This window comes from Botryllus schlosseri, chromosome 16, assembly GCF_051294905.1.
Source record: "Botryllus schlosseri isolate E-star chromosome 16, Bs_hap1, whole genome shotgun sequence".
NCBI classification, from domain to species: Eukaryota; Metazoa; Chordata; class Ascidiacea; order Stolidobranchia; family Styelidae; genus Botryllus; species Botryllus schlosseri.
The window spans coordinates 6,244,472-6,254,464 of NC_137251.1; the positions used below are offsets into that span (position 1 = coordinate 6,244,472).

At 40.6% G+C, this 9,993-nt stretch overlaps 1 long non-coding RNA gene across 1 annotated transcript; it reads right to left on the reverse strand.

Moving 5' to 3' along the window:
* Positions 1 to 6,411: 6,411 nt before the first annotated feature.
* Positions 6,412 to 9,654, reverse strand: LOC145458224 (uncharacterized). The gene is made up of 2 exons (XR_013921090.1): positions 9,213 to 9,654; positions 6,412 to 6,906 (listed from the first exon to the last, which is right to left on the reverse strand). It is a non-coding gene; the product is annotated as an uncharacterized LOC145458224 (long non-coding RNA).
* Between the last annotated feature and the right edge of the window lie 339 nt (positions 9,655 to 9,993).

Sequence of the window (9,993 nt, forward strand, 5' to 3'; positions counted from 1 at the left end):
GTGCTTCTCGTTCTTGCGATGATGGAGATGGTGTCTTCTGGAGAGCAGTTTTTGGCAGAGATACCAATTGCATCATACAAGATGCCGGGATCAGAGATGCCCCGGATATGGTTTACATATAGCGCACAGTGCAACTTCACTAGCACAGCAATCAGGTACAGATTAGTGAGGCTAGCATCAATGTTTGCATTGATTTGTTAAACATCTAAAAGTATCTATAAAGAGAATAAAATAGTTATGAATTACTAGGCTTACCATATTTTGGAAATCTAAAAAGAGGACACTTTTTCAGAAACTTCAGACTTGCAAAACCGGAGAAGAATTCTCAAAAACCGGTGAATTTTTCCCACATTGCTAGGTGGAAGACTAAAAAAAAAAGTCCTCTTTTCGCTCAGAGCTAAAATCACCGTTTTTCACTCCGAAATACCCGCCGGAGCGTCACTTCTGTGCTAATTTGCGGCATATGGCTAACAATTTGCTCTATATCTGACCTAAATTTTCACAAAAGAGAACAAAATCTCAAAAAAGAGGACAAAAGGGCGTCATCCGAGGACACTTTCAAAAATGTCAAAAAAGAGGACAAATCCTCTTAAAAGAGGACGTATGGTAAGCCTATGAATTACCCTCTGATTTTTGTTCAAGAAATTTGTGTAAATTTTGTATAGAGCAATGCAAAAGCTACTGAAAGTAGAAAATTTTTAATTTGGCTCAACTAGCCAAATTTGCTAAACATTTTTTGAAAACTCAACAATTTCATGGCATAGCCAGTAAAATTTAATAAAACTATTTTATTTTTTCAATAAATTCAATTTTTTTTAAATCTGATAGCTTCACTTCTGCATGTTGGAATTGAGCCAAATCTAGTGTGCAACCTTTTTTCAAGCCACCTAACAATTTTGTTCATGAGCCAGTGAAATTTGGAAAAAAAGTTATTTTTGAACAACACTGATGTATAGAAACTTGACCAAAATTTAGAAAAACATTGGCAACAGTGCCAGTACTAAATTATAGGAAGTAGTGTCATGAGTAACATCAAGACCTGGTCTCCCATTAAAAGAATATTTACATTCCAGTTAGAATGATACCAAATTGTAAATCGCTGCATCATCAAAAAAACCAAGTCGAAAGTACGGTACTCTTATCCTTGTCCGGCAATAGCAGTCTTCTCAGCACTATCCTTGAAACAATCAATAACTTCCTTCTGATTGGCATGGTTGAATATAAATTTGGCTGACCGAAATTCTTGATTATCTTTTTCGATAAATGGCACAGATATCTTAAAAGCTAACCGATGCCTGCAGTTGATGCATCTATTCTTAGGCCACTTTCACTACATAAACACTTTTGAAAAATCTAATAATTGTGGCTTATCTTAAATCATTTGCTATTGAAGCTGACTCGATTACGCTGTCTTGGGGCACACGAGATACCGGTATGACATTTGATACCACCAAACAAACAAGTCAACATAGTTCAAATGTTAATTATATTTATCATTCTCACTAGCTTTATTAATTTCAGTCACTTTCCTGTCGTTTTCTGGCAATTCAGAAGTCGATGGAAAGACTACTCCGAATTGTTTTCTCATCCATTATAACAAATTGGCACGTTATACCCTGCCATTTTGCGCGGCTGCAAAACAACATAATCCTACCTAGTTTGTATCTAAAAGTCCTGAAACTAGCTAATAAGTCATAGAAGATAACATAAAACCCAGAACTGTACTTCAAACAACCTCACTGAGACAGAAAATACGATTTAAAAACAGACCAATATCGCAAATTAACACAGGCAGCGGCTATCTAAGATAGTTGTTTGGCCCCAGCGAACCAGAAGTCACGTGACTTTCGAGCCCAGCTAATTGGCCACTTCTGACGTAATAATGAGCAGTGGCATTTGAAAATCTGACGTTTGCGCTATCACTAACTGGTATAATCCCTCTTCCTAGTTCACCAATGTTCAGTTTATGTCATAGTCTTGTACAAATAAAAAGTAATCGTTCTTTCACAAAGAAATCGATTAAATATGGGAAGTAGTCGATTACGATTACGATTACTTCGTAATTTTCTCGAATGTAATCGATTGCGATTAGGATTACTTGAAAATGCTGTAATCGTCGTAATTGATTACGATTACTAATCGCGATTACCCCATGTCTGGTCACAAGCCGGCACGGCGGCACCTATATGTCTTCGTTGCTCTATCGTCGGATGTTATTGTCGGCTGACTGACTCTATAGCTAGATTACTATATATAACTAACCTATGGGTAGATTAGTAATCTATATGGACCAGGAATGGCCAACCTTTTCGGCTAAAGGGTCACATGCAATTGACGAACGAGTGCGCGGTCCACTAGCCACGCCAAGCGGGTGAAATTTGCTAAGTTTATAAATAAACTAGGTGAGTATTGCGGGTCTATTGTAGACCCTCGCTAGGCTCAGTTTGCAAGGACACGACTATTCGGCGTCTGGACACATCGATATCGAAGGTCTCCGATAATATGCGACAATCATTTTGTGCCTACATTTCACCGTGACGATTTTTATGCGAGCGCATACGCGAAAAGACTTTCTCCCGTAATTGCGAATACAGTTAGACTCAATCGGGTAAGTTATTAGGCGTTTTTTTTTTTCATTTTCAGTAGGGGGTAGGCTACCAAGCAAGAAATCGTGTGACAATTAAACACGCGAAGCGTGAAGAAAAATTTCGCTACTATTTTAGTTTATTGTAATAATGTACGACGATTTACTGAAAATGTGACTGGACCCTGGACCTGTCAATGCGTCGGAACTGGTATTTTAGTCATCAACATCCCAAGTGTCGCAGCCAGAATTGTAATTTTTGGTTGGCATTGCAAGTTCACAATCTGAGCAATTCATTTTCGATAATATAATAGGAAATTACCTCGTGGGCCACGCAAAACCCTCTCGCGGGCCACATTTGCGGCCTACCTCCGATATAGACAGGACCATTCGATAATTTCAGAGCCGCAGCTGGAGCCGGAGCAGTGGTGATAATGCGGCTCCGGAGCTGGAGCCGGAGCTAATGTATGATAGAAGAGAGCTCCGGAACCGGAGCTGGAGCAGTTTAAATTTACGGCTGCTCCAAAGCCCTGATTTTGACGCAAGTCACTCGATTTTTGGAGGTAAGTCAAGTTGAATTTTCAAAATAGGAGATATGATACAGAGCTATTGTAGTTTTTTACTGTAGATAGATGGAATCCCCATTTATTCTGAATCGAGGAATGAATAAATATGCATGCGAAATGGTGTTGTATCGCTGACTCGTAGAACTGCTAATCTGCGCCAGTAACGGTATAACCGGAGTCTCTAACTATCGGCCCGAATACAAAATATAATACTGGGGTTACCATATTTTGGAAATCTGAAAACAGTACATTTTTTCGAAACTTTCCGAGCACCATTAAAAACTCATATACCAGCCAACCAACATCCATGATATACAACTTAAGCCTGCTCCAATTGTTGATGGGTAATATAAACGATATCCGTTCTATTTAAATCAATGGTTCTTAACCTTTTTTCCTCCAGCGCCCCCTTTCAAAAATTGCCTAGGTCTTGGATTTATTGCTTTGTGTGTGTGTGTGTGAGAGAGAGAGAGAGAGAGAGAGAGAGAGAGAGAGAGAGAGAGAGAGAGAGAGAGTCTTTATTTTCATCCAACCAAAATACATAACAAACGGCAGTGATGGTGGTACAGAAAATATGCGTGCACAGTATTCGGTATTATATAGGAATGATCGATAAGACCGCGAAGGTCATCTAGTCTGATCACACCAGCATCAAACAACTACACTTGACTCTGAACAGCCTGTCTGTAAAAAAATGTTGGGTTAAGAAAGGAAAATAGAAAAAAATAAACGATGGTAGCAAATGATCAATGAAGCAATGTCCGGGCGAGGTAGAGCAACAGTGTTAGTGTAACGACAAGAGGTGATCAAGTAGGGCTTTTTTGAATCTATTATAAGGCAATTCACGGATATGTGGTGGTAATGCATTCCAGATGATAGGTCCCGAGTAGTCGATAGATCTCTTAGTTAGGTTGCTATTGGGTGGGGGTAAGTACATATTCCCTTTTGACTGCTAAATTAACTGAGAATGTGGTAGAGATCTTTGCTCACATTAAATTTAGCACAGCACCGAGCTCATAACTTTAACATGAATGTATTCCGAACAAAGCAATCCATATTATAAAACAGGGGTCCTTGAAATATATAGATCGCGACCCAAACATGTTTCACACAGCTGCTGTCTGCGCGTTCTCTATGTCCGTAAAAATGTAGCATACTGGTAGTAATATTTTAGAAATGTGGGGCTCGGGTCGCGAAATACCAATAAAACTCATATTTGGGTCGCGGTCTAAAACGTTTAAGAACCATTGTTATGTAACGTTTATGTGTGTGGTGTGGGTCTGTCCGTTGTCGCAGTTCTGTCTTCGATATTTGTCTCTGATATGCGGCTCTTTGTTGCTCTTTCTATTCCTTGTAAGTGCGCTCTTTCATCGCGTATTTTTCTGGGCCTATTTTTCGCCGTAAGAGCAGCGACGCGACGGAAGTGACGCCCAACACGGAACCTCCGGGCCGCCCGGGCGGCCGGGGATTATCGTCACCAGTCACCACTGCGCTATCGTTACTACTATCGAAATGGAGCATATAATTTGAGTATACTCGAAAAAAATCATCTGTCACTACCAGACTCGATTCATTAGAATTTTTTGATACTATAGATTCAGATTCCTGTACTCGAATCATTGCACTCAGTCCTACTTACGACCGATTGGCCCAGATGCGATCTACAGCAACCTATAGGTTGATAGATCCCATAGTCGATTCGACATATTCCCATCTTTTCATTACATCGCATTTGGTAAATAACCTGCGGATATAGTTGTGGAACACGTGACAGCGCTTCCAGACAACCGGATACGGCTTTGAAATACGTAGTAGATTAAGTAGATTGTAGAAGTAGCGGGAAATTAGATTTACTTCAGTAAGCACTGCAAGTGGAGGAAAACTACTCGAGTCGTTTTAAAAAGTGGAAGTACTTCGATTCTGACCATCTCTGCATATTCCTGCTAGTAGCGAAGTTGCACACCAGTTTTACATGTCATGAGTCTATCTTGCTACCAGCACAGCACCGTAACTGCCGCACCCCAAACCCCCCAATTGGGGAGAACCCGAGCTCGAAGAGGGCCCAAAATGATTACGTGAATTAGCATAAATCATAGAGTATTTTTTGGAAATGTATGCAATTTTTTCAAAAATTTTTCGCGCTGCGCGCGAATTCAGGTAGCCATTTTTCTATATTATTGGATATTGGACCATTACCGCGCCACGACCCACCAAGACATACAATCAAGTTTTAGGCCATATAACATGCGACCCCAAGAAGTGTGCCAGAACGATCGGCAGCGAGAAAAGCTTGGCCGAATAGGTCTATGCCCTTATGCAGACCGAAGACTTCGTTATATAGGCTATACAAAATACATATAAGTTTAATTGTCCATAGGCGCCTAAATGACCGGCGCCGAATGTTCCTGTTTTTGCAATCTGAACCTCACAAGACAAATGCCATCCCGCTGGGAAAAATTTTATGTCAGTGAAGAAATACCAATTTGAAATCGTGTGCGTCTCTTAGTTTAGAAGCCTATACGTTTGGGCGATTCTATATTTTTTGATATAGCAGACTGGAAGTCACGAAATAACATCATGTAACGAAGTCATATCAACGGGTCCGCCCGCCCGAAGATGTTTAATCATTATTTACGGGCCCTCCCGTTTTCAAGACACTTCACTCAGCTCTACCGGTAAATCTAATTACGTGAGTAGAGAGGACAATAAACTGATAGCATAATATATATGCAATCACCGATCTGATTGACCGATTTTATCATAAATTATCGAGAATTTTCGCGCCTCGCGCTGGCTCACAATACAGTACAGTTAATTCCGTGACAAACGCGAACAATGGGATGAGGGCCTGAAGAGGTGCTGTTTCGTTCCTGCCAACGGGTATACGCCCGAAGATGTTTTTAATTATTATTGATTGGTCCTACCTTTTCAAGCACACCTCACTCAGCTCTACCGGTAAATCAATATGCAATTCCCGATCATACTGACGACGAAATCATGAATTCTAGAAATTTTCCGCGCTTCGCGCGCTTAGGCGACAAAAGCTGATTCGTCAATAAACAAACTCCCAATGAATATGATGAATAGCGGTAAACAGTGTATCGCCGGAAGGGGGTCTGGGGGCGAAGCCCCCCCAGAAGTTCGGTCTATAACCCTATGGGGGGCCCAAGACCAAAGTTTTTTTGGGGGCCTGACGAAGTGCTGTTACGGCCCTGTGCCAGCATACTATATGCCCTGCTGATTACTTAAAATAGTCCCAAGTCGATTGAAGGTCGTGTTGCGGTGATCTGTACAAATTATGATACCATTCATCTTCAGATATGCGAACGAAATCAAAGTATGGTCAGTGGTCACAGTTTCTACTCAGACGTCGTATGCTTTATAGAATTGAGCTCAAACACAGGTTGAAATATCCCTGTAGCTTCCAGAAATGAACCATCAATCATATGGTCAATATTGACTGCAGATTATTTCGATGAGTTTCCGAATTCGCCGTTAAGCCTCACTGGTCACTAAGCAAATGCAGACTCCACAGTACCGAACCAGCAACAGTGTTTTGCTTCATTCTTGTCGTTGACGAAATGGCACATTGCTTTATATACTTCGAACAGAATAAATGGTTGTTGCCAGGCTAATATATGCACAATAAGCCGCTTAGAGCAGTCTGTTATATGCTGATTGGTTTCGTCCTGTGGGCCAGGAAAGCTCGATTAGCCGGAAGAACCAGTTGGCCGAATGCTCGCAGGTCGTGGATCTCTGTAAAATATGAAATGCGAAAGACCGTTCAATTATACTCAGAAAATGATGTCAATACTACCTGCAATTGATTCTGTAGAACTTGGGACGCGGCCGCAATTATATTCCCTACGGTAGCATGTAAAAATAGAGGATGCCTACAATCTACTGACTATATCAGTGTGTAATGTATGTTCTATGTTCCATCGAATAGTCCACCAGCCAAGTCATTATATTTCCATTGCGCCTTAATTGCACGTCATTACATGCCCAGCCCATGCCCACATCTATTGCCTGGGCTATACGCGCTGAGAACCTATCTGTCGTTTCTCATCAGCTGAGCAGTTCGCACGCTACAGTGCGGGCTGGGCAAAGTCGACTATGCCTGAGTGATTCTATTCTGAATCGAATATTACGCTTCGAGTTCGATTATCAGTCCTTATGACGTCACACCATTGCGGATGACGCGGAAAGTTAAATTGTGTACACTTTATGCGCCACAATCATATAAAGTCACTTCTGCATCACATAAAGCAGTGATTATATCAACCTTTTTGTCTTCGCGAACGTCTTTAGGAGCGTCACGGACCCCCGCGGACCCCCAAAGATTTAGTTGAAATTTATATCTATTATCGTGCAACCGTCATCTGTACTGCGCAAATATCAGCTGTAGGCTAGTGATAAACAGCAACAAAATGACCATTCTTGAAAAAAACATCATAGTCTACTATTTATGTAGAAATTTAGGAAGGCTTATATTATTTCAAAGCAAATTCTGCAGCTAAATTTTTTGAAATACGCGGTCGTGTCTGGAAAATACGCGCCGTCTATTGGATGTGAACGAGTTGCCGAAAATCCATTTCCACAAAGATGGCGAATGTAATAATATCGCACAACGTTTCAGACTACGACTTCGGGTATGATTGCAAGATATATGACATCAAAATTGAGAAACAGATTTTGGTGAACATATCAGGTCCAACATAGTCATTTCTATCCAGCAGGTCTTCTTATTTTTATTCTGGATTAGCGGGTACACATATCCCAGGATAAAACCCACACAAAACATCTCTAAACAGCAATATGTTTGTATTAGCAGGCTATTGGCAATTTGGAAATTAAAATGAGTTTGCACTGTAGAATATTTCATCGCAGCAGACGGACATTCTGTTTATTTGAGTTATGATATTTTAGCAGTTATGTAGCGAAACTGTCTCGTGATTTCTCTAATTTAAAATTTGTAGGTTTCGCGGACCCCCGGTTGAGAACCATTAACATAAAGGTTATTTGGTATAGAAACTATAATTTTCGTTGATAAATCAACTCCTATAGTGCCAGGTAGTGGACAATTTCAGTTCCTGAAAAATTCATCTCTCACTGCTCAACTTGCATCATTACAGTAAATACTCGAGTCAGATTCGAGTTTACGGTTTACCATACCATGAACCTTCTGATACGCATATATCTGTTAAAACTTCAGGTTGCGTGATGGCATACCGCTGAGGTATTGTATTCAATAAATATATATCTTCATGTCGCTCCCGACTTTTCGAGGTATAGCAGGGACACGCCGGCAAGTGGGATGCCGCCGTGAATACGTCACAAGCATATATCTCTGTTATGTATCATTAGTTCATTACCCAATGAGGTGCTATCTGTATTCACTACGTCATAATATATCCACAGCATCCAGTCAAAGTTTAAAAAATAACCCCAAACAATTTTCTGCAAATTCTCATCCTATCCCACGTGCAAATTTTTATTCAATTCAACTCAAAGTTTTCTGGGGAAATAAGGGACAGGATATATAGTTATTCGCAGAAGCGAAAACGCCAATGCGAAAAAGTTGTATGCAAGCTAAAATCCTAATAGTGATTTAATAATATTGAACCAAATTTCAACGGCCAATTGTCATAACCATGATTGTATGTGCGGGAACAAACTTGCACACTAATTTTTTTTACAAATCTTGCTTTCTAGGCGATTAAATCGTCAGGTTTCCTAACAAATCGATGCACGCCAAAATTGCATCCATGTAACCGGTAATCGCGAAGCTATTACAGTTTTAAATTTTGGATTTATAATGAAATATTTAAAAAAAGCAAATTTCACTGGCTACACCCCATGAAATTGATTCTTTGTTTACTAAAACGATGCGAAAATTGACTCGATGCAGGCGAAAATGTACTGAAATTGTCCTCCTCGCGCAGTGTTCAAACGCTGTTTCATATACTCTCAAATCAATACAGGACAGGCTTGATATCTTAATCTAGTTATGGTCTTAATCTAACGCTGGAACTAGTACTTATAGGTTTTGATAGACTTACGTTGCCCAATACTTGGCGCAGGTGTCTGTTCTATTTCTGTCGCTCAACACGTCGCTTCCGTGGTCGTAATACATTTGCGTATCGTTCACGGCCTTGTTCACGTTATCTTCGATACATCCCGCACTTTTGGTCGATAGACTATTGGTACTCCGAAAATTGAATTGCTCTGTTTCGTCTTGCAGCGCTCTCTCTTCTAATTCTTGAGTAAGTTCTTCGATTGTGCTCAGCAGCCACTCAAGTGACCTGATTTGATTGCCGAAAGGGGCTATGATGCAAGTAATTTCGTATCGCTCTGTCAAATGCGGTTTTTGTCTGTTCTGAACTTCAGTAATGTATTCTTTGACTTCTCGCCGTACGAGTGAGTCATCGTTGCTCCCAGTCTAAACGGAAAAAATAGATGCCAACAGCATTAGTTGAAGGCGAAAGCTCGCTTAATCCCACAGGGTGTAGGCTGCATTTCAGGGGCCCAAAATTGAAATTCCTGGAGGGCAAATTGGTTGGTAGACGTAGGATGGAACTATATAAGATTTTCGCTGTAGTAAACGTCAACATGTAGCAGTCATACATATTCATCTGGTGAAGCTTATTCATTGAACTTGACAGTGACGTGCGGTGAGGATCACGGCGGGTGATAGGCAATGACCCCTTCAGAGTCAGGGGTACAAATATACAGATCCGAAAGGTTGGCTGATTCAGTTGGCGACTTGGTTATCACACGATCACTCTTCAGAGGCACACTATACGTAAACTGCAACTGCATAGTTATGATAGCGTGGTGGTG